The sequence below is a fragment of the Camellia sinensis genome, chromosome 8 (assembly GCF_055761805.1).
Source record: "Camellia sinensis isolate YWXY chromosome 8, ASM5576180v1, whole genome shotgun sequence".
NCBI lineage: Eukaryota > Viridiplantae > Streptophyta > Magnoliopsida > Ericales > Theaceae > Camellia > Camellia sinensis.
Window position 1 is genome coordinate 187,760,714 of NC_138968.1, and position 24,466 is coordinate 187,785,179.

General features: G+C 40.6%; 1 pseudogene across 1 annotated transcript in view; it reads right to left on the minus strand.

Moving 5' to 3' along the window:
* The window catches only part of LOC114275113 (protein disulfide isomerase-like 5-4), a 39,877-nt pseudogene extending 15,903 nt beyond the window's left edge, over positions 1-23,974 (minus strand). Inside the window, exons 1-8 of the transcript XR_014339237.1 lie at positions 23,780-23,974; positions 22,075-22,165; positions 21,654-21,745; positions 21,143-21,214; positions 19,756-19,929; positions 19,588-19,645; positions 18,288-18,328; positions 18,126-18,200 (exon numbers count right to left, since the gene is read on the minus strand). The product of XR_014339237.1 is annotated as a protein disulfide isomerase-like 5-4 (transcript). The remainder of the gene's footprint in view (positions 1-18,125; positions 18,201-18,287; positions 18,329-19,587; positions 19,646-19,755; positions 19,930-21,142; positions 21,215-21,653; positions 21,746-22,074; positions 22,166-23,779) is intronic.
* Between the last annotated feature and the right edge of the window lie 492 nt (positions 23,975-24,466).

Genomic DNA, 24,466 nt, shown 5'->3' on the forward strand with positions numbered 1-24,466 from the left:
TTTCTACTAGCCTTCGAAGATGGACCAGCCAAGTACTGCATTATTGGATGCCTCCAATCTTGTTCTTGTAAGTCATTATGATTGACTTCCAAGATCACATTCCTTTTATTCAAAGGTTGTATTAATCTCTGATATGTTGTTTGGCTTATGTCCCTTTGGGTATTATCCCTTCTCTTGAAGTTCGAAGCCTTTTGAGCCACATCATTGGCTCTATTGTTCAAGAATCTTGGAACATGGGTTACATTTGCTATTTGAAACTGAGAAAGCAAATGTAATGCAACAACATAATATGGCAAGATACTTATGCTTTGACACTTGAAAATTCCTTTCACTTGGTTAACCACCAATTGAGAATCTCCAAATATGTCAACTGCATGTACTTGTAATCCAATAAGAATCTCTAGTCCCACAATTAAGGCTTCATATTCAGCCTGGTTATTGGAACAGGTAGCTTCATCCACTCTAAAACCATGGGTAGTTTCTATCCCCTGTGGAGACTTGATTACAATACCAATTCCAATTAACCCATTTGCTTTCGACCCATCGAACCACATTTGCCATGGCTCAACACTGGTCATACCAAGTTCCATTATCTCCTGGCTCTCTGTTTGAGATGGATGATCTGCCAAGAAATTGGCTAAAACCTGCCCTTTTATTGCCCTTTGAGGGACATATTCTAGATGAAATTCTGATAAGGCAAGCATCCATTTGCCAATTCTTCCCCTCAACATTGGTCTAGATAACATATATTTAACCAAATTTGTGGTTGCAAATTACCAAGACAGTTGTAGGTAAAAGATAGTATCTCAATTTCATTGCAGCAAAATATAAAGCAAGGCACAGCTTTTCAACAGCTGAGTATTTACATTCACAAGAATTTAGAAACCTACTAAGGTAATAAACAGCTTGCTCCTTGCCTTCTACATTGTCTTGGGCCAAGAAAGCTCCCAATGAATCTTCTGCTGCAGCTATGTACAACTTCAAGGGGTTGTTACCCTTTGGTGGCATCAGCACTGGAGGGTTGGCCAAGTAGGCCTTGATACCTTCGAAAGCAATTTGATGCTCTGCTGTCCACATAAATTCCTCTTCATCTTTCAGCCTTAACAAGGAAGAAAATACTTTAGTTTTCCCTGCAGTGTTAGAAATGAACCTTCGAAGAAAGTTAACCTACCCAAGGAACCTTTGTAATTCTTTCTTACTTGATGGGGGTTTGGCTTCAATGATTGCTTTGGCTTTATTCTGATCAATCTGTATTCCCTTCTTGTGAACAACATAGCCCAAGAAATTTCCAGATGATACACCAAAAGCACATTTAAGAGGATTGAGCTTCAACTTGAACTTCCTCATCCTTTCAAAGGCTGCTTCTAAGTGAAGCAGGTGTTCCTCCATGGACTGGGATTTCACTACAATGTCATCAATATAACATTCTAAATACCCTCCAATGAGGTCATGAAAAATGGTGTTCATAGCCCTTTGGTATGTAGCTCTAGCATTCTTCAGGCCAAATGGCATCTTAACCCATTCGAAGGTGCCAATATTTCCAGGACATCTGAATGCTGTCTTATGGACATCCTCCTCTGCAATGCAGATTTGATTATAACCAGAGTGTTCATCCATCATTGATAAAACTTGATGCCCTGCTGAACTATCTACTAGCAAATCTACTATGGGCATAGGGTACTCATCTTTTGGAGTTGCTAGATTCAAATTTCTGAAATCGATGCATACCCTCATTTTACCGTTCTTCTTGACTACAGGCACAATATTAGATAGCCATTCAACATACCTGGCTGTCCTAATAAAACCTGCCTTGAGTAGTCTGAGGATCTCTTCCTTGACCTTCTGAATTACTTCTGGACTCATCCTTCTTGGTTTCTGCTTATATGGCTTGAAGTTAGGCTTCATAGGGAGCCTATGTTCCACTAATGACCTGTCCAATCCTGGTAGTTCATTATAAGACCATGCAAAGCAATCTTTGTATTTCTTCAGAACAACCAACAGTTGGTTTCTGTCCAGAGCATTCAAACAAGCACTTACATAAGTGGGCTGTTGTACAGAACCTTCCCCTAGATTTACTTCTTCTAAAGGGTCTTGTGCATGAGAACTCCCTCTGGTTTCTTCTACCTTTGAAGTGATCTTCAAGCTTGGTTCTGCCCCCAGGTTCTTCAATTCAATATCTCTGCCCTCCTCTTCATAGACAAAATCTGTCCACAAGGCTTCCTCTTCCTGTATCTCTTGGACTTTTGTTTCAATGTCCAAGGCACAGTACTTACCAAGAGTCAAGACTCTAACCTGTTGCTTCTGCTGTTTGCAGCCAATTATCATGGCCTCTCTCTCTTGCTCCTGAACTTTCTGGACTATTGCTTTTAAATCCAATGCTGAAAATTCAATCAAAGCCAAGGACTTGGCTTCTTGTGGTTCCTCTCTTTGCCTATAACCAGGCATCATTGTCATCTCTAAGGACAACCTCTTCATCAGCACTTTCTTGGACTAAGTGCTTCAGGTGTGTCACCTCCTCATCAGCCGTCACTTCGGCTGAGCTGTCATCTTTCATCAGTATACTGAGAGGTGTCACTCCCTCAATATACAATTTAGCCTCCGCAAAGTCTGCACAGGCTATGAAGGGTTGAGGATCTGCATCGATTTCCTCTGTCTCTCCATTGCCTAAAGCCATCATGATTTTCTGATGTAAAGAAGAAGGCACACATTTGTTAGTGTGGATCCAATCCCTTCCAAGCAAAGCATTGTATTTAGCATTACTGTCGATTACGAAGAATGCTGTCATACAATCCCTGGTTCCCACACTTAAATTAATGGATAGAATCCCCTGAGCCATTTGCTTATCTCCAGCAAAACCAGCAATGGTTGTGCTGGTTGGTATCAACCTGGGATTCTTTTTTCCTAGTTTCTTCAAAGAAGATTTCGGGAGTAGGTTTACTGCTGCCCCATTGTCTATCAGGACTCGGTTCAGCTGTATCCCATCAAAGAAAGCCTTGATGTACAAAGGCCTGACGTGCTGCGTCATCGAATCTGAGGGGTACTCGAATGGATACGATAGATTGATGCTTACCACTTCCTCACTTTCATATTCATCTTCCATCGGGGTAACCATTTCGAAGTTATCTTGCACCATGCTTGCTTGCGAGTCTTCACTAGAGATCTGAACTGGATCAGCTTCCTGCCTCTCTTGATTTTCATCTCCAGCTTGGAATTCCTGTGATAGTATGTGTACCATGTTCACTGATACTGGGGGAAACGAGCCAAACTGGATGGCTGGCTGTACTTGTTCCCCCTCTTGGTTACTATGGTTGACTCCCTCAGAAACATCCTGCATGATGCATTCTGGTATTTCATTGCTAACTGATCCCTTCGAAGGATCTTTCTCAACTGGCTCTTCAGTCAGAAACGTTTGCTCAGCCATGAAGGCTTCGAACATCTCTTCCTTCACGACCTCTTTATTCTGGCTTATGCTAATCTCTTCTTCGGTCTCGCTATCTGTCTCCATCAGAGCTTTCTCCAACCCTACCAAACTAGCCTTCTCTCTGGTTTTCAGTTCAGAATGAACCTTGGCCAACTGTTCTCGGCTGCAGACCACTTTGCTCTGTGGAACTGGCTTTGGAGCATAGTCTGACTTTGGGTTCTTCCTTCCTTCCGTTTTGACTGGTGAAGAATTTTCTCCACTTTCCTTCAGATCTTTCTGATACTGGGTGTACCTGCGCTGAATTTTTCTTCTCTGTGATCTTGAGATGACTGGGACCATGTCTGGTTCCCTTGTCTTTGGGTGTTTAAGCAGCACCCAGTTATTTGGAGCCACCATAGGAGGCCTGATCATCCTGCCTTGGTTTACAACATCTCCTCGAACAGGCAATTCTCTAGGTTTGTTTTGCATTACAAACCAGTCTGGGACTCCAGGTACCCATGAACTTGCTGATTCAGACGCTGAACTGCCCTTTTCCACCTTCGAGGCCATCTTCGAAACTGGCCGTGAAGGTAAGTGCTTGGTTTTGTCCTCATGTTTTGAATCTGATTCAGACCTTCGATAAGGGTGACCATTTTCTGTCCTGCGTGAAACTGGTCTAGGGGGCCAATCTCTGGCTTTGATTCCATAAACTGAACCCCTCTCCAGTTTTCTTTCAGAATGGCTACTCTCCATTCTATAATAGTTATGTGGCCTGAATTCATGCAAGAGCTTCTTGCCTTTGTCATGCATTCTGTTCACCACAGACTCAACCACTGGTGGTCTCTGCCTATCACTAGCCGGATACGGCCTTTTGTTGTAAGCATTGGTTGACTTAGGACGTCTCTGAACATCCCTGTAGTATTGCTTCCCATCAGTTGGAAGCCCCTTCAACCACTTGTAACTGAGTCTGCACCTGGGGCACATTCTCTGCATCACCGCTGCTTCCAAGGAGTTGTCATCTAGTGTTTCTTCGTCAGATTGCTCCTCCTGATGTGAGAAACCTTGTCCAATAGCTGGTGGGTTTCTAGCCTCCTTCTTAGCAGTTATCTGGCTGGCAGTATGCATTTGCACGTTGACCTCTTCCAACTCTTGCAGAGATAGATTCTGGAAGTTTGGTACAACCACATTAGTTGTGCCTTCTCCAACTTCTGGAAACGGATCACTGTCAATTCCCATGGCTTTTTCTGTTTTAGCTGGGAACTTCAAACTTCCTTTCCGAATCTATTCTTGGATCCTGTCTCGAAAAACAATGCAGTTTTTAGTTGAGTGAGACCAAGAATTATGCCATTTACAGTATATTTTTCCTTTCAGTTCATCTGGAGATGGTAGTTTTACTCCTTTTGGTAACTTAAGGAAATTAGCCGCGAGCAAATAATCAAAGATGTCATCTGCTTTTGTTAAATCGAAAGAGTATTTTCTGTGAAAGTCTTTCTTTTTGAACTGCTGGTCTATAGTTGTATCCTTATGAATTAATGCTTCACAAATTACAGATTCTTTGCCTACAATCTCTGCTGCATCTATTTCATAATTAGGATCTCTATAATATGTCTTATATGATGCATTATTTCGATCTTGTTCCTCTTCTAATAATGCTTCATATCGAGACACCTTATAGGTCAATTCGACCAAATCTCTGAATTCAGTTGAATCAAACTTCTTTCGAAGCCTGAATTCTAAACCATTTTGAGCCAATCTGACGAATTCTGGCTCTGGCAGGATGACTCTACATTTATTTCGAGCCCTTTTAAATCTGGCAATAAACTGAGTAGCCTTTTCTTCAGGCCTTTGACTCAATCTAGCCAAATCTGCCATAGATACTTCTGGCTCTGATTGGAAGAATTGGGCATGAAATGCCTCTTCCATTTGTTGCCAATTTTGAATGGAGCCAGGTGTAAGGTTGATGTACCATACAAATGCTCCCCCCGTTAGGGAATTTGGAAATAATCTCAGTTTCATATAGTCATGATTAGTAAATTCACCGCATTGAGCAGCAAACCTAGCAATATGTTCTATCGTTGATTGATTTCCGGTCCCATAAAAAAGGGTAAAATCTGGTATCCTGAATCCCCTTGGGTATTCATGTACCCTATCTACCCATTCTGGGTATGGTTTTCTGTATATAGGAGTCTGGACCCCCCGAGCCATTGGTCCACATATCTCCCTAACAACATCAGCAATCTGGTCTCTAAGGACCATATTTTGTGCCTGCTGAACCACTACTGGAGGGGCAAACACAGGATTTGGTGGACAAACTTGTGCTTGTGGTCCTCTTGGTCCATAAGGTGGTAAATTTGGGGCTGGTTGTCCTTGCGGTGTAGGTTGCTGTTGAGGATATGGGTAACCCCTTTGAGCATGACCTGCGAAAGGACCTACAAAAGGTGCTGGAACAGGTGTTGTGTCTCTGCCATTTGTAGGAAAACCCTCCAACCCCCCAGGTGTAAATTCGAATAAGGGATTAGTGTACCCCCTTGTGCCAGGTATGGCTTCGAACATGGGGTTTGTAACCATTCTTATGCCAGTTTCTTGTATTTGGCCAGATCCACCAACTTGTGTGGCTTCATTATTAAGTACTGAGGCATTTTGGCCTGCTATAGGCCTTGAAATGGGTTCATACCAAGACTGAGGTGATGGTCTTTCATAGTTCTGATTACTAGTTTGACCATTATACTGTCCATTAACTTGCATAGGCTGTTTTTCTCTAGCCAATCTTTGTTGGGGGACATTTACGACTTCCTCCGTGTGTCTTGTGTTTGTTGGTTGGTGGTTATTCATTCGATCCAAAAAGGATGTTGCCCACCTTTCCATTGTGTTCATTAATTGTTGTCCCATGGCATTTACTAAACCATCCCATGGATTTGATGGTTGAATAAATGGCACAGTGGACGGTCCAATTCCTTGGTTTTGTCCAATAATATGAACATATGGTTCTTGTCCAGAAGTACTGGTCTGTTCGACCATAGGTTCTGACAATATAGGAGTTTCCACAGGATGTGTTACCACATTATCCTCTGGATTTGGTATTTCTACCTCTCCTTCCACGCCTTCTTCCAAGCGTTCATTTTCTCCTTGTCGTCTTCTTCTAGCCATTTTTAATTAAGTCCCACCGGGCGTGCCAAAAATATATGTTGGCTTTTTGGCTTTTCGAAGGGTATTTTTGTGAATGTGAGCGTGCCAGCAAGGATCAATCAGTCCTTACAGAAATTGTGATTGCCAACCAATTATCAGACGATTGTGTTTTAGTTCTTTTCAGCCTCAATGAAGAGGACTTTTACTGGTGGCTTGACTTAGGAGAAGTTAATAGAAATAACAGTAATATGAAGAACAATTGAAGTATTTCATAAAAATAAACACTTACAATGGTCCGAACTCAGCCTCAGAGAGGTTTATAACGGCAATCTACTTGAATCTACTTGAAGCTACTCCTATGAATCGAAGTGCAGTGCGGGTATTTAAAGTGCAGGTATTTAAAGAACATGTATTTAAAGACTGGAAATGTAAAAGACTGGAAAAGAAAATATATGAAGTAAATGACTGATTTGTATGATCTGAGTCCGTCCTTTTTTTCTGGGGGCTGCCCTGCTATTTATACTCGTCAGTGATGACCTTCGAACTGCACTTCGAACCGTCGAACTGCTCCTCCATGATCACTGATCATGCTTCCTTACAAGTAGCTCCATTACGCCATTACTGGCAGTTAAGCTTCCCTCTTGTACTTGAATTTGAATATGAGTAACCGTTGAAGATATGTCATCTTGCATCCCGTTATTGATCTAGTGTTACTCAGATCATGTGAGGACCAATATTTATTGCCACGTGTACGATCGGGATTAAAGGCTTGAATAACCTTCCTTTATTACCCTTACTCTGCCACGTGTCGAACTGTAACTGGCTTTTACAAAATATGTAGCCAACACATGGATATGCCAGAAATGATCATATATCTAACAGTAGTAAATTATTGTTTGGAAACGCCAAAGAAAGGTGAAATAACAGTGAAGGGGGTCAATATAACAGGGCAAGGCCTGGATTGGGCTGAGCTCACTAGACGAGCAAAGCTCATTAGATGGACCAAGCCCAATCTAGCGGCATAATTGCACCGAGCCGAGCAATGGCTAAGGCCAGACACCTCACTTCAAGACATGAGCCATGTATCCAAGAGCTTCAGGGTCGGCCTGACCACCGATTGGGCCAAACTGTGAGAAATATATTGTGTATAGAATTAGGAAAGATTGTATTGTATATAGAATTAGGAAAGATTATGGTAGTGTAACTATTTGGCTGTATTTCCTTTTTCGTATTTTCCTTTTTCCAACATAGGTTTACGGTTATATAAACTGGTGACCTCCTTGTAAAAATACATAATTGAATATACAGAAAACCATTCAGAAAACTTACATGGTATCAAAGCCAAAACCCTAGAAACTGTTGCTCTCTCTCAGTTGTGAGTTGTGGGTGATCTTCTCCCCCAATCGCGATATTGAAATAGGCTCTTGACTGATCTCTCTCTGGTTCACATCGCGACATCAGTTCAGTTGCTGCTTCAGTCCCTTAGTCGACGTCGTGCCTCGTCTTCGTTGATTGGAGTCGAGTCGTCTGATCTTCCTGGTCGATCGACTTTGGTTCATGATCATCAGAAGCTTCTCTCTCTAGCAACACGATCGTGTTCGCCTAAACTCTCTCGTTCGAACTTTGGTTCATGTGATCGAAGTGGTGCTGATTTGCCTCACTCGGTCGATCTTTGTCCTGCCTTGCTCTATTTGTATCTCTCTCTCTCTCTGTCTCTGTCACTCTGAGTTCGTGGCTTTGACTCTCTCAGTATTGTTATTTGGGTCAAAACTCTTATTTACAGTTTGGCTCAATTGTTAGTCATTATTATATTTCCACCTGTGAATCTTTGATTTATTATAATGACGGACACCAAAATCCAAGCAATCAGATGTAAACTCACTGGTGCCCAATTATGCTTATTGGGCTACTGTCATGAAGAATTTCCTTCTTGGTTAGAAAAAAATGGGGCTATGTTTCTAGTTATGTTCCTCATCCATTGGACCCGAAACAAGAAAGATATCTGACTTCCTGTGACACTTGGGATTGTGATAATGCCCAAGCTCTGACCTGATTTCATAATTCTGTAGATAACCGTATTGAAATGATGTTTTCTAAATACAGTACTGCCAAGGAAGTGTGGGACTATTTATTAGGTGTGTATCATCAGTCCAACTATACCAAGCGGTATGAGTTGGAAACAACTATTCAGAGTGCTCGTCAGTGGAATCAATCTATTCAGGACTTCTACATAGAGATGACAGGCCTCTGGAATCAGTTGGCTCTCATGGAACCTGTTAGAATTTACCATCACCTACCACCACTACCACCTCACCTACTCCACTAAACCTAACCCACTACACCACTGCCACCTCCACTTCACCTACTCTCCACCTACTCCCAAACACACTCCTATATAATAGGAATCCTTGTAATTGTAATATAGATAACACAACAATCTTGTAATACATCAATCAATAACATACATCAATTTATTTTACATGGTATCAGAGCTAGGTTAACAACCTAGTCATTCTGCTTCACCGGCGGGCGGCAGTCTCGCCTTGGCCGCCCGCCGGACCTCAACACATATCTCCCCCCTGCTCCAGCCTCAGAAAGAACATCATGTATCAATTGCTCAGCCTTCGCTATTTGATCTGGAGTACCCACAAGCTCAACCATCCTAGTTCGGGAATTTGGGTCTGCATCCATGTCCCTTGTGACTTGAATCTTAGCTCCAGATTGAAGCTGAAGATACTTTATGGTTTCTCCAGCTTTCCCAATAATCACACCAACTCTGCCATTTGGAATATCAACCTTTTTGCTTGTTCCCTGGTATCCGTATGAAACTGGAATAGATGAGTGAGCTACATTCGAAATCATAGGCTTCGGCGCAGCATCAGTAGAACCATAGCTGAAACCCTTACTATCATTGGAATCAAATCCCGAACCATTCTCAACCCTAGGTCGCTTCGCTTCGGCGTTGTTAAAGAGACGCGCAGCAATCTCCTGCGCGCGCTGCTTCGCGAGCTGGATGTCATCAACAGGTGGAGGAACACTGTTGTACGAAGGAGGCGCGTTGCCTGAATCCGGCAACTGAGACGCGATCGGAGCTGAGAAACCGGTGGTCCGCCGTGCGCCGCCGGAGGACGGCAGAGGAGTCTGATCATCGTACTTGCACTTGTTGGGGGTTGAGTCTGTACCCGATGAATACTGTACCTCATCCGCCATGGTTGTTCAAGTGGCCTGAAGCTCTTGTGAATGGAAAACCCTGGGCTTCTGGATTGGGGGAGCGGTTGCTTGGTTCTCATGTATTTGTGTGTGCCCATTGGAGCTGGAACTCTGATTCCCAAACACTAATGATAGACAGACACACCATTCACACTGCCACATACACAGCACATGCACGACACCATTCACACCCATCCTTTCTTTTTATTTTAATACACACATCCACTACCTCACCTTTATTTTCATTATTATAAAGCACTATCCCCAATTTTATATAAACTTTTCTATTCTAAACTTTTCTCCACCACCCAACACCATCATCACATTTTCCACCACCCATCTTTTATCTTTTATTTCATAAATAAATAAATAAATACATACATTAAACAAAAAAAAAAAAAACAATTAAACCAAAAATCCCAAAACCGTGGGTTTTACCAAAACCGTGGTCCCATCTTTTTTTTAATATTTCAACTCCACTTGCCATAATGATGTTGTCCATTCCTTGGTTCCTCTTCTTATTCTTATTACAAAAAAAAAAAAAAAAAAAAAAAAACCAAACCAATTTCCATATTTGCACAACACACCCTATTTTATTCATATTGGGGATCAACCCCGATCACACTTTTACAGCAAAACAAAAAATAAAATTAAAAAAAATTAAAAAAAAAAAAAAAAAAAACCAAACCCAAACACCCACATCCACAGGCAGGATTTTTTCTTCTCTACTCTGCCGCTGGTCTCTTCTTTTTGCCTCCGTCCTGGGCGGTCCTTGACGGTGTTGCCTCTGTGTTTCCCACTCCACTGGGCACGATCACTACCCCCTGCTCCTCCACTGCAGCATATGGCGGCCCTCCAAATCGGAACATCACGGTGGCCTTCCGCTTCAGCTCCTTGTTTTCTGCCTTTAGTACACTTATCTCTGCTCGCGCATCCTTATACATGCGTTGGAGCAGAGCCAGCTGGGAGTTTAACTGTTGCACCTCATTTGTCCTGCTCTGCAGCCGGTGCGACAAATTTGTGACCGCAGTCATGGTTTCCACGCATGACTTCAGAGTATACTGATTGACCTCAATATCAGTTTGCACCGCCATTTTTTGCTCCACCGACCGCATCGGAAAGTTCAACGGAGCAAACACAGAGGTGTTTGGTTGAGGTTCACTGGCTACCGCACCAGTTATTTCTCTTGTGGACTCGTTAAGGTCTGGAAAGAGAGTGAGCAGACCGCGGGAAGATGAAGCCATTTTCTGGATAACAGAGTGTTACAGAGTGTCTCTCTCAGGAATCTCTCTCAGAAAACAGAGTGTTACAGAGTATCTCTCTCAGAAATCTCTCTCAGAAAACGAAGAGTTTTTCAGAGTTTTTCTAGCAGGTTTTTTGTCTCTGCTTCCAAGCCTCAGCCTCTGCCTCAGTTTATAAAGACCCTGACGAAGAGGCAGACACGCGCATCATGCGCCTCTCGGTGCTCGCCGACAACTTGGGCGCGCCTTTTGATGGCACGTCTATTGATGGCACGCCTTTTGATGGCACGCCTTTTTATGGATTGGGCACGCCTTTTGATGGCACGCTTTTTTAAAAAATTGGGCACACCTTTTGAGGGTGCGACTTTTTAAGGGTCCGACAAGACTCTGTAAACTGTCCCGACATTGATTCCGGTTAGCTCCTTTATGGGTCCGACACGACTCTGTAAACTGTCCCGACATTGATTCCGGTTAGCTCCTTTATGGGTCCGACAAGACTCTGTAAACTGTCCCGACATTGATTCCGGTTAGTTTTTACAAGGGTCCAGCAAGACTCCGTAAACTGTCACAACATTGTCTGCTACAACGGTCCGACATGACCCCATAAACTGTCTTCTCCAACGGTCCGACATGACCCCATAAACTGTCTTCTCCAACGGTCCGACATGACCCCATAAACTGTCTTCTACACCGTTATGACACCACCATACAGTGTCCTCTACAACGTTATGACACCCTCATACAGTGTCCTCTACAACGTTATGACACCACCATTCAGTGTCTTCACCAATGGTCTGACACGACCATACAGTGTCTCCTATCCTTTTTTATTTTTATGTATTTTCTTGTTTTGTTCCTCTCTTCAAACTCAAGTTGGTTAGTTTCTATCCTCCTTGAGTTTGCGGGGGGCTGTTAGAATTTACCATCACCTACCACCACTACCACCTCACCTACTCCACTAAACCTAACCCACTACACCACTACCACCTCCACTTCACCTACTCTCCACCTACTCCCAAACACACTCCTATATAATAGGAATCCTTGTAATTGTAATATAGATAACACAACAATCTTGTAATACATCAATCAATAACATACATCAATTTATTTTACAGAACCATCTAGCCTCAAGGTACTAGACGCTTATGTTGAGTTTCGAGAGCAAAATTATTTAGTGCAGTTCTTAACAGCTTTCTCCCCTTAGTATGAGGCTATCTGTGGTGGCATCCTTCATCGGTCTCCTCTCCCTTCTATGGATGCTATTGTTCGTGAGCTTCTCTCCGAAGAAACCGGTCTTAAGACGGCCAATCAGACTCTATCTCCATCTGTCTTCTTGGCTCCTACTCAGCCTCCTCTGCTGTTGAACCCCCCACCTCATCAGCTTCAGGCCACTGCAAAGACCAAGAAGGGGCCCCTGCCATCAGATGAGTGTGCTTTCTGCCATCAGAAGGGTCATTGGAAGTACAATTGTCCTAAGAAAGGGCGTCTGTCTTCTCAACAATCTCAGTCCTGAGCACCAACTCAGAGTTCTTTCCGGCCTCCCGCTACTTATACTGCATCCACTCCAGTTTCAAGTCCTAATTTGGCTTCCTTGAGTTCTCAGCTTGCTCAGCTTCAGCAGATCTTGTCTACCTCTCAGTCATGTTCATCTGCCTCCGCTTTCACCTCTCTTCATTCAGGTTTGCTTGGGTCCTCTTCAGATATTCCTTTCTCTGTCTGGCTTTTTGATTCTAGTGTCTCTCATCATATGACTCATCACCTTTCCTTACTCCAAAACTGTATCCCCCATCCCTTCCCTATTACTATTAATACTGCTAATGGGTCTGGTATGTCTGTCTTATCTATTGGGTCTGTTTTACCCTCTACCATGTCCGTTGTTACTATTCCCTCTGTTCTTTATGTTCCTCAACTGTCTGTGAGCTTGCTTTCTATCAGTCAGCTTGATGCGTCTGGTTTTGATGTTATCTTTTCTTCTTCGGTCTGTTGTGTGCAGGATCGGGTGTCCAAAAAGCAGATTGGGACCCGCCATAGAGTTGGAGATCTTTATGTGGTGGAAAGTCTACATCTTTCTCTGTCTGCCTCCCTCGTTGCACTTTCATCTTTTCAGTTAGATTCTTAGTCAAGTCAATTTTATTTATGGCATCCTTGCTTAGGTCATTTGTCAGTTGACCGCTTGCGGTCTTTACCTTAGTCAGGATTGTTAGGTAAAGTTTCTCCTAGTCAAATTAATAAGTGTCGAGGATGTAAACTTGCTAAAATGACAGCTTTATCTTTTAATAACAATACTTCTATTTCTGCTTTCCTTTTTTTTCTTGTCCATACTGATGTCTGGGGACCTTCTCCTGTTCTCACTAAAGGGAGTTCTGCGTACTATGTGTCATTTGTTGATGATTGTACCCGCTATACCTAGGTTTATCTTATGACTCATAAATCTAACTTCTACCAGATATATCGTACCTTTCAGTCTATGATCACTACACAGTTTAGGGCCACAATTAAAATACTCCGGTATGACTTGGGTAGGGAATACTTTAAAACTGAATTATGTGAATATTTGGCCAAATTAGACACCATTCACCAAATCTCCTGTACTGATACCCCTGCCCACAATGGTCGTACTGAGCGTAAACACCTTCATCTCCTTGAGACAGCTCGATCTCTCCTTCTCTCTGCCTCTGTTCCGACACCATTTTGGGATGAGGCAGTTCTTACCGCTACTTTCCTCTTAATCGCATGCCGACTCCCCTACTCTCCGGTCAATCTCCTTATAAGGCTCTGTATTCCCAACCTCCCAATTATTCCCTCTTGCGTGTCTTTGGGTCTACTTGTTTTGTCCTCCTTTCCCATAAAGATCGGACCAAACTAAATGCCATGTCTGTCTTGTGTGTCTTTTTGGGCTACAGTCTTTACTCAGAAAGGCTACCGCTGTTACGACCATGTCTCTCGTTGTGTCTATGTCTCCCGTTATGTTGTCTTTCTCGATGTCTGTTTTACTTTCAGCTTCCCTCTCTTACTACTCCCGTTTCCAAAGAGGATTTGGTTCACATTGACCCATTTCCTTCTGAGGTCCTATCAGATAAGTATATCGCCACTGTTCCTCCTGAGGCCATTCCTACTTCTACATCTCCATCTCCATCTCCGTCACCAATGGCTTCTTCTTCGCCTTCGGCTGCTTCTTCTCCTCCGTTGTTGGTTTATTCTCGTCACAAGGCTCCCCATCACCAATTGTTTCTACTCCTATTGTTGCTCCTTCTGCTTCTGACAACTCTGATCCTGCTATACACCACTATCCTCCTTGTGATCGTCGTCCTCCAAACAGGTTGGGTTGGTCTAATACATGTTCTTTTGCTTTGTATCGTACTTTTTTGTCTGTTATTCACTCTTTTTCAGAACCTCAGTCTTACAACAAGGCCTGTTAGGATGAAGGATAAGTTATCTGCTTTACAGAAAACTAGCACTTGGGAGTTGGTTCCTTTGCCTGCTGGTAAGAATCTGGTTGGTTACAAATGGGTCTACAAAGTCAAGACTCATTCTGATGATTCTCTTGAGCGCTACAAAGCTCGTCTGGTTGCCAAAGGTTTCTCACAGGAGTATGGTGTTGATTATGAGGAGACCTTCACTCCTGTTGCCAAGATGACTATTGTCCGTACTTTGATCTATGTCGCTGCTGTTCGTTCTTGGCCTCTTTATCAGATGGATGTTAAGAATGCTTTTCTTAATGGCCATCTCACTGAGGAGGTTTACATGAGTCCTCCTCCTAGCCTTCACCATTCCTCTGGACAGGTTTGTCACCTTCGGCGTGCTCTGTATGGTCTGAAGCAGTCTCCTCGTGCTTGGTATGATCGCTTTTAGATTGCTGTTACTGAACTTGGGCTTCATCCTTGTGCCCAGGACTCTGCTTTATTTTTTCTCCACAACTCAGCTGGATTTGTTGCATTATTACTGTATGTGGATGATATGATCATCACTGGCTCTGACTCTTCTGCTATCTCTGAGGTCAAACAGCATCTCTTCCGCACCTTTGAGATGAAGGATCTTGGTCCTTTGCGGTATTTTCTTGGCATTGAAGTTGCCTCTTCTCCAAAAGGCTATTTTTTGTCTCAGGCTAGTATGCTAATGAGGTCATTCACCGTGCTAGTCTTACTGATACTAAGATTTATGATACCCTTACTGAGCTTAGTGTGAAACTCAACTCTACTGATGGTGTCCCATTGGATGATTCTACTTTATATCGCAAGCTTGTGGGTTGCTTAGTTTATCTGACAGTTACTCGTCATGATCTTGCTTATGCTGTGAATGTCGTTAGCCAGTTTGTTTCTGCTCCTCATTTTCCACATTGGGCTGCATTGGTTCGGATTCTTCGCTATCTCCGAGGTACTATCTTTCAGGGTTTACTATTATCCTCTACTTCTTCTTTGGATTTGGTGGCCTATACTGATTCTGATTGGACTGGTGATGTTACTGATCACAAGTCCACGTCTAGTTTCTGTATGTTTCTTGGCAATTCCTTAATCTCTTGGAAAAGCAAGAAACAAACTGTTGTTGCTCGCTCTACTGCCAAAGCTGAGTACCGTGCTATGGCTCTTGCTACTACTGAGATTGTTTGGCTTCGTTGTCTATTATCTAATTTGGGTGTCTCTCAGTCTTCTCCGACCTCCCTTTATTGTGACAACCTCAATGCTATTCAAATTGCCCACAATACTGTCTTCCATGAACGGACGAAACACATTGAGATTGATTGTCACTTTGTCCGACAGCATCTGCAGTCTGACTCTATCTCGCTTCCTTTTGTCTATTCGGCTTTGCAATTTGCAAATTTCTTCACCAAGACTCACACTACCGCTCAGTTTCAGTTTCTTCTTAGCAAACTCTCAGTATTTTTTGCTAAAGCACCTTGAGTTTGATCGAGGGTGTAAGAAATATATTGTGTATAGAATTAGGGAAGATTGTATTGTATATAGAATTAGGAAAGATTGTGGTAGTGTAACTATTTGGCTGTATTTCCTTTTTCATATTTTCTTTTTTCCATCATAGGTTTAGGGTTATATAAACTAGTGACCTCCTTGTAAAGATACACAATTAAATATACAGAAAACTATTCAGAAAACTTACACAAACATCGGTAAACTAGATTGATCCACCTGGACCATTAGGTTGGCCAAAGCCCAAAGCACAGCGCAGCCAGGCTGGAAGAGCTCAACCGGACACCTAAGGGAGCACTCCCTGGGAGAACTACCACCTGGAATAAGTACCAAGGCCTTCAACTCAACCCAACTCAAGGCCACAACAAAGGATTACACATCATCAAAATCCCCAAGTGCTGAATAAAACAGTTAGGGGAGATTCTTGCACCACATGGAGGGAAACGGATGAGCTCATATGGCGGATGCACTTAACAGAATTGTGGTCCCCCCACTCACTCTACATTTTCTTCTCTATTCCTTCCTGAATCCTTGACTTTGGCATCGGAGGGGTTTTCTAGTCAACCCTGGTAAGGTTGCTCTCATCGTGTTCTTAGTGTTGCAGTCTTACAGCCTTGCAGGTCTCGGTTCTTGGATAACCAGATTGGTTACGGAGCTCTAATTCATTAAACAGTAAAAAACTCACTCTCGCAGAACTCAAAAGTACAGAAAAAAAAAAGGTACAGATGCACAATACAAGGGAAATTGTGAATGATGTATGCCATATAAAAGATAAACTGCCATTCTAATCTAATAGATATGCAAGAAATGATCATATTTCTCACAGTAGGAAACTATTGTTTGGAAACTCTAAAGAAAGAAAGAAAGAAAGAAATAACATTATAAACATATACTAAATGTAAAAATGAAATTGAAAGAGTAAACATAATTATCAAGCAAGGACATGGACTTGAATCCTTGCAAATTTCCATAATAATCAGTGTACAGCACAGAATGACCTATATGAAATGTCAAGTGAGAGGGTGATTTATGATCCGGTGTTGGGCCGAGGTATCGACCGGGCAAGCTGAGGGCCCAGCAGTGCATTGGGCCGAGATGATCAACTGTTCACCCGGAGATGGGCTACCAGAACTTGGGCCGGGCAAGGTTTGGACTGTGTGCCGCCCCGGACCGTGCAGAAGTTGCTCGGTCGGGAAGTGACCGGTCAGACCAGGATGCTTGGTCCGAGGATGGTCGAAACCAGACAGACCGAGAGACCGGCGCTCGGAAAGGCGCGGCCAGCCGAGGTAGTTGATTGACCGGCGAGAAGGCCGATCAAAGTAAGCATCCGGGCTAGGCTCGGCCGGGATGCCGCTTAGCCCGGTCCACCGTTTGTTTATCCGGTTAGGCGCTTAAGGTATGAAGCATGGTACGACCGAGGTAGGGCAGCTCGGCTGCCGAGCTCCAGCTGTGTTGACAGGCAGTTGAGAGCAGGTAATGAATGGCATGGTTTATGCTGACAGATGGGATAGCAGAGCCACATGTCAGGAGATGACAGGGAGTGGATATGGGGCTCAGAAGGTATATAAGCATGTCTGCGCCCCCCATATGCAGGACACGAACATATCTGTAAGAAAATCCTTACACTCAAACACTCTCTCCCTTCTCTCTATTCCCTCTAAGGTGTGTGCTAACTTGACCGTCGGAGGGTTTTTCCGGCCACACACCGCCGGGTAGCTCACCATTACTTGCTCGCAGGTGATCGGACATCGACGGAGCTCGGAAGAAAGGAATACGGGCACGCCGGAATATTTGCTCCCCGTACATCAAGCAACACGGAACAGAACAAATGTCAATAAGATACCAAGAATGAACAAAAATGTAGAACTACAAACCTAGATCCGATTAAAAAACATTGTGAGTTAAGAAAAAATAAAAAGAAAAGGAAAAAGAAAAGGAGAAAAGAAAGGAAAGAGAAAAAAAAGGGAAAACAAACTAAAACTTCAATTTCACGACACAAATCCACATAACCTTGGCTCAACCCCATGACCAAGATTTACTGTTCTGATGACTAGAAATCCATCCATAAAAGAAAAGAATACTTGAACCTTCTAAAAAGGTTACATGGAAATGAAAACTGAAGAAGATCAGCATAATTGGTAATGAACAGTAGACAACAATATCCCATTGTCATATTAATCCAAATTCAGTTACAAGTCATGAAAATATTAATCTAAGTAATACCTTCTACACAAATTAACTTCTTCACTGCAATCAACCTTTCCCAACAGAATGCGGCCATCCACGTCTGGGTTGTATCTAGAAAATGTGTTTGACATCAGATTTTGGACGGAACCTAGTCAAAATAATGCTTGTAATTGCATTTTCAGAAGAGTACAACTAGACCTTTCTCTTATAATTCCGGCTGCTTTCTCCCATGAAGGTTTCTGAAACAAACAGACACAGATAAGGCAAAGGGTAACAAAAGTGATACCGAAGTACACAACACCATTGAAATTGTAGAATTTTGAGATGGATACTTTCCAATCAATTCCCAAGTTCATGGTACTCAATATGTGCATAAATGTAGTTCCTTGGGACAAGTAAACATTTTTTCTTTAAAAATAAATATTGAAAGATAAACAAAAACATAAGCATTACGCTTCAGCTAGTAATGGTTCAATGTAAACCATTTCAGCTAAACTGAATCAAGGGGAAAATGAGAATAAAAAACAAGCCTCTGAGAGGGCAATTAAAATTGAGATAGTACCCAAACTATAATAAAACTGCATAACAAGTGTGTAATGGTTCTTCCACCATTGTGTCAATGTGGTTCAATGGATCTTGAGAAACCATAATGACAGGCATCACATGGCCTCTTTCCTAGAGATTTTGTGAGTCAACAGTGAACAAACCAAAGTGCGAGCCCTCTTGGTGGCTCTAAAGAAGTCAAACACAATCTATTTTTGAGATATATGTCACATGGACTCTTCTAAATTTGAGAAGTACCCAAGTCGAACACTTGATACTTGAATAAGGGAATGGGTATGTCTCCGATATGCCTAGTTGGACTTGCACCAAACAAATATGTAAGAGTAGCAAAGTTTACGATAAAATGCTACATTTTAGTACATAAAATGCTATATTTTAGTTTGTAAACCTCACTTTACCCTTAAAAATAAAAGAAATGTTTAAGAAAAATAAAATATAGAGGTGTCCTAGTTTCCTTGACATGAGAATTAGATGAAACTGACACTAGGACTCATACCCACACCTGGCACCTGCACCCAAATCCTAAGTTCCCCCATCCTGCTATTTTCATGTGAAGCAAATCCTAAAGTTGTGAGACATCTTTCCTTCCATTGCCCTTTGGACTATTCCCTGCTAATTCCTGTTATAGACCCAATCAAAAGTTAGAACGCCTGGAGAGGAACAGATCTTGACTAACAACTCAAAAAATTTAACCTCCTAAGGGGTAAGTAATATGGATGTTTGAAGTACCAAAGGCAACATGAAATAAAAGTGTAAGTGGATATCTGGACGACATTTCTGATCATAAAGCCAGTAATAAAAGAATAATGAAATAGATGAGGCAGCAGGGTCAACCAGAAATTTCAGCAAATATATCGTTGTCTAGGTGGCCTTGAAGTTTGAGCAACCAATCCAACTAAAAAATTGAAAATATACAAAGAAGATAGAAAATTACCAAGCGATTACTCCAATGGCACCAAGGAGCATAAAAATTGACAACCAAAATTGGGTGCCTGAAAAGAAATGTTCAATTGCAGCTGCTGACATGAAATAAAGAAAATTCCCAGGACAACACATCAAAGCACAATAATACCAGGGTTTAAAAATCAAATTGTCACCTTACCTATGTGCAACTCTATCAAAATTATGTTCACTTAGTACAAAAGAACCTTCAGCATACTCTTCATCAACTTCATCATCATGCTTAATCATTCTTGAAATTAGCCCTGTGTGAAACTCAAAGCCAGTAGGTTTTAAATCTGGATCTATCGGATACTTGCGGATTGTTTTCGTAATACACAAATTCAGGCCCGTTCAAATTGCACAGAGATACCAAAAGAATATTGACTAACAATTCACAGTCGGAAAGCAGAAGTAAATGAAAGATACAATATTCTAAAAGAATGGAACAATAACCAACTGAAATGATCTTGCTAATTCACAATATAAGCAACAATAAATTGGGAATATATGAAATGGAAGAGGATGCTGGTGGGCAAGTATGGTTCTGACTTGGGTTGATGAGTTCCGAGTAAGGTTAGGATGTCACATGGCATTGTACCTTGGAAAGATTATTATAAAGCATTGGGACAAATTTTGAAGTATACAGGCTTTTTAGTTGGGGATGTGATCCAGTCCATACGAGACTCCATGAAGAGTAGAATTAAATAAGAGAAGATCTCAGAAAGCAATGTCACTCTGAATTGGATCCTTTGGGGACATGCAAGGTCAAGTTTCTAATCATAGTACAATTCAATTTTGTGGTGATTAAGGTTTTGCTATAAATCATATCAACTTTTTATATATTTCCTGATCTTTTCTAGGTCAGAATTTTTTTTAAATATCATACTTTATGCACATTTTCAGTTCAACCAATCACAACAAAGGAATCACCCTCCAGAACCCAGTTAAACAAGCCTCTCACAGGCTTTCTGCAGGGACTAAATTGTGCTTTAGTGGCAACACCACACCCAACCCAACCCAACCCACTCTAATTTAGAAGAGCAAGGATTTTATTACCTTCATGTCCAAAATACAACATTGGTATGAAAATAGCTTCAATATTCTGAAAAAGGACAACCAAAATTTGAAATTTAAGCAAACTGGCAGCGGATGCATCCCTGAACATAGATCCTATCAACTTTTTGGTTGGAAGAAAAACTATCAAGCTCTTCTAATGCAATCTTCTGAGCTGAAGTCCATGTGAATGTGTAGGAACAAAACTATATATATTTTTTATGAGCATATGTTTATTTATGCAAACTCAAATAAACATAATAACCTCCCGAACAGATACTAGTAAAGATTCCACAAAAATCTCACCTCATTCCCTCTGTTGCTATTAGAAAGAAAATTAACTCCATGATAAAAATATAAAGTTGAGGTTGCAAAATCTCATTCTCTTTGGTTAAATAAGAAGCACAACCAATTTTTGTAGAATCACTCACATGATTACATTCGATGCTTGAATTTACTCTTCAAGGAGTAATAAATTGCAGTGAAATGAGTCATTGAAACTTACTGTTCCCAAGATATCACTCACGTCAACAGCAGCAAATTCACACGAGAGTGCAGGGAAGCTACCCCCCCCAAAAAAAAAAACAGAATGTTAGTTCAACAGACCAATCAAAAGTAGAATTAACATTGCAGAATGAAAGTGGAGAAATTGACTGAATACGAGAAACACAACCTACCTGCCCTAAATATTGCAAAACAAGTAGAAATGTAAAACATCAACAAAAAAAAAAAAAATTTTAAATAGTTTGTAGGAAATTCATAGAAAAAATTTCAAGAGTATTACGTATCAACATAGTGACTACAAAGGTATATAGGTGACGAAGGTTCTGCACAAACAATTTCATGACCTCCAATATAGTAAAAGCACTGAATTTTATGTTCATTTATAGGTGTGGGTTCTTACAACTGCTTCTTGCAATATTTAAAAATTTGAGCAAAAACAAGGAGAAAATTCGAATGAATGTTGCTTAATAAGAAATAAAATTAGGTCCACGACAATATCTAAAATTAAAATCAATGCGCAAGAATTCCCCATCAGAACTCTTGTCAACAATTACAGATGTAGATGTGCTCACTGTAAAATAGTTATTTAGTTCCTGCAAAAATAAATTTGAGATTTAATTCTGTATAGAAAGTAAAACCACAAAAACAATTAAGCATACTATGATACTAGTATACTACTTTGTGAAAAGAGAGACACATGCATTCATGTAATGCAGCTAGGAAAGGAAGTGAATACCTAAAATAAAAAATGTGATGGTTAATAAATGAAAGAAGAAACCAACAAAAACTTAATGCAATTTTTAAAGAACAATGATACATCAATATAGACTTGAATCAAACTCCTTTTTCATGTAATGATGAATAGTCATGATCTACATATCACATCCATAAATCTCCAATGAAATAAAAATGAGCTTCCTACCATTCCAAATAAAAATATCATGGAAAAGGCGGCGATTATTGATAATCCAGCACCTGGTAATGATGCCTCTGTCAAATCTCTAGGAATTTTCCTGAAAAATAAAAAAATAATTATGAATGAAAATAAAATGAAACACGGAAAAAAAACCTCAATAAAAACAATCATCAATAACCATGGGAAGACATAATATTTGAAGCAAAACATGTACTTTGCCACAAGCAACCAAAACCAAAGGGAAAGAAAAAGAATAGAAGAGGCCACATCTGGGTGGATCATCACATTGTTTCCTTCCTTATATTATCTGCAAATTTTAAAATAAAATTGAAATAGAATAATCTCTTATTGTCAAGTCACCAATTGTCCCAAAAGCTCAAGTTGTCACGAAATGGACCCAACAATGTATATCAAGCTATCCAACACCCTCCGTCAACCAATAGAGAAACATACTTAAGGTGCCCTGATTTCTGAATTCCTTCAAGGACCAGTTGTTCCTCTGCCTTTAAATGCATCCCATAAAGCACAAAGTAGCCACAACCCATATTTTCCGCTTGCTTCTAATAATTTTTACTCCCAGCAAATCAGTCAGACCTCATGAATACCAAAAGTCGTATTAAAAGACGAAAGTGCCAAAAGACCACACATCTACCACCTATATATAGTGAGATGATAATTCACCATATCCTGCTCTAATTTCATATGTAGAGAGAGAGGGGATGCAACCAAATCTGGAAATGATAAAATCTTATGCATTTTATAACTAATTTGGCGTCGCTCGAGCAGTGATTCAATATTTGCAGTTCTACAAATACATGCTTCAGATCCTACACACCCTTATACCCTGCTGGACCACCACTCAAGCGGTGAATCCCCAGTTTTTGAATTTTGAAATGGTGAACTGCGTCAACCTGTCAACCGCAGTTCAAAAGCTATAGATGATGTGCTGACTTGCTTGCAACTTTAGGTCCATGGATGGGATTCACTGAATGTATAGTCAAGAGGTCTTACATTACAAGAGCTATGCTACATACAACTCAAATGAATTTGGATTATAAAGCAATAAAGCATATAAGGCCATGTTTGGCAATTGGTTAAAATAGCCAAAAAGTAAAAAAATCAACTCATTCTCTCTACATTTTTTACACGTCTTTTCATAAGAAATAAAAAAAACTACTGAAAAGTCACTTCTCAAACAAACCCATATTATGTCAAGGTTATATGGGATTGCCAAACAACACTAGAGAAGACTCTATGGCCTAACCCATATTATGTCAAGGTTAGACTCAATCCATCCTCCCAGGAGCCTCAATTTCAGGGACTGATCGCTATAGAGAATCTCCTTTTAATTCAAGATTAAAAACAAAACAAAACAAAATGTCATAAAAACCTAACTCAACCATTCTTTTTTAGCAAAAAGCATTATGTTCTATAACTGTTACTAGAAACTCGACCTGAACATTCGAACCTAGGCGAACTAGATGCTAAGTCCATTGAGAACCAAAACCCAACGCTTCAAGAACAATGACAAGTCCCGATATCAATCAAAACGTATAACAAAAACCAACAAAAATAAAAAATAAAAAAACTGTAATTCTATATACATTATATCTAACTCGGATCTAACAACGACGACTCAAATTCACAACATTCTACGGAAGAACATGAACGAAATGGTAATGGAAGTTGAAGATGAAAACAGAGTTCTGACCTATAAAAATCCACAGATTTGAGCTTGTGCGTCAAAACCATTGTTGCGAGGAGGTGAGAAGATTTTTGGAGAGAGAGAGCTCAAATCCCAGGTGCTATTAACGAGCATAACAATCCCCTCACTGTTAATCCCTCACTATCAATCCCCTCCATTCCATCTCTGGAAACAAACGGGTTTGCGGTGAAGTGACAACTAATATTGTGTTTGTTTCGGGGGATAGAGAGGAAAGTTGACAGTTTGTTTGTTTTGAGAGTTAGAGAGGAAAATTGACAGTGAATTTTGGATTAGGATAAGCCTTTTCAAGAGAATTTAGATGGGTTTTTAAGAATTGGTATTAGAAAAATAATTTGACGAATTAAAAAAAATTTATTTTTATTTATTTTTTATTTTATTTTTTATATGTTGGGTATTTTTTTTTTGAATATTAATGTTTAATTTTTTATATTTTTTGTTAAGTAAAAATCATTATTTTATTTGTTTTATTTTTTTTTTGAAATTTTTTTATTTTTTATTTTTTTTAATTTTTTGCATGATGAGTATTTTTTTTAAAACATTAATGTTTAATATTTTTGTATTTTTTATTTGTTTTATTATTTTATATAAAAATAATTTAACAATTTTTACGCTAATAACTATCATCAAAATAAATACAATTTTACCTAATCCCCTTACTATCAATCTCCTCAT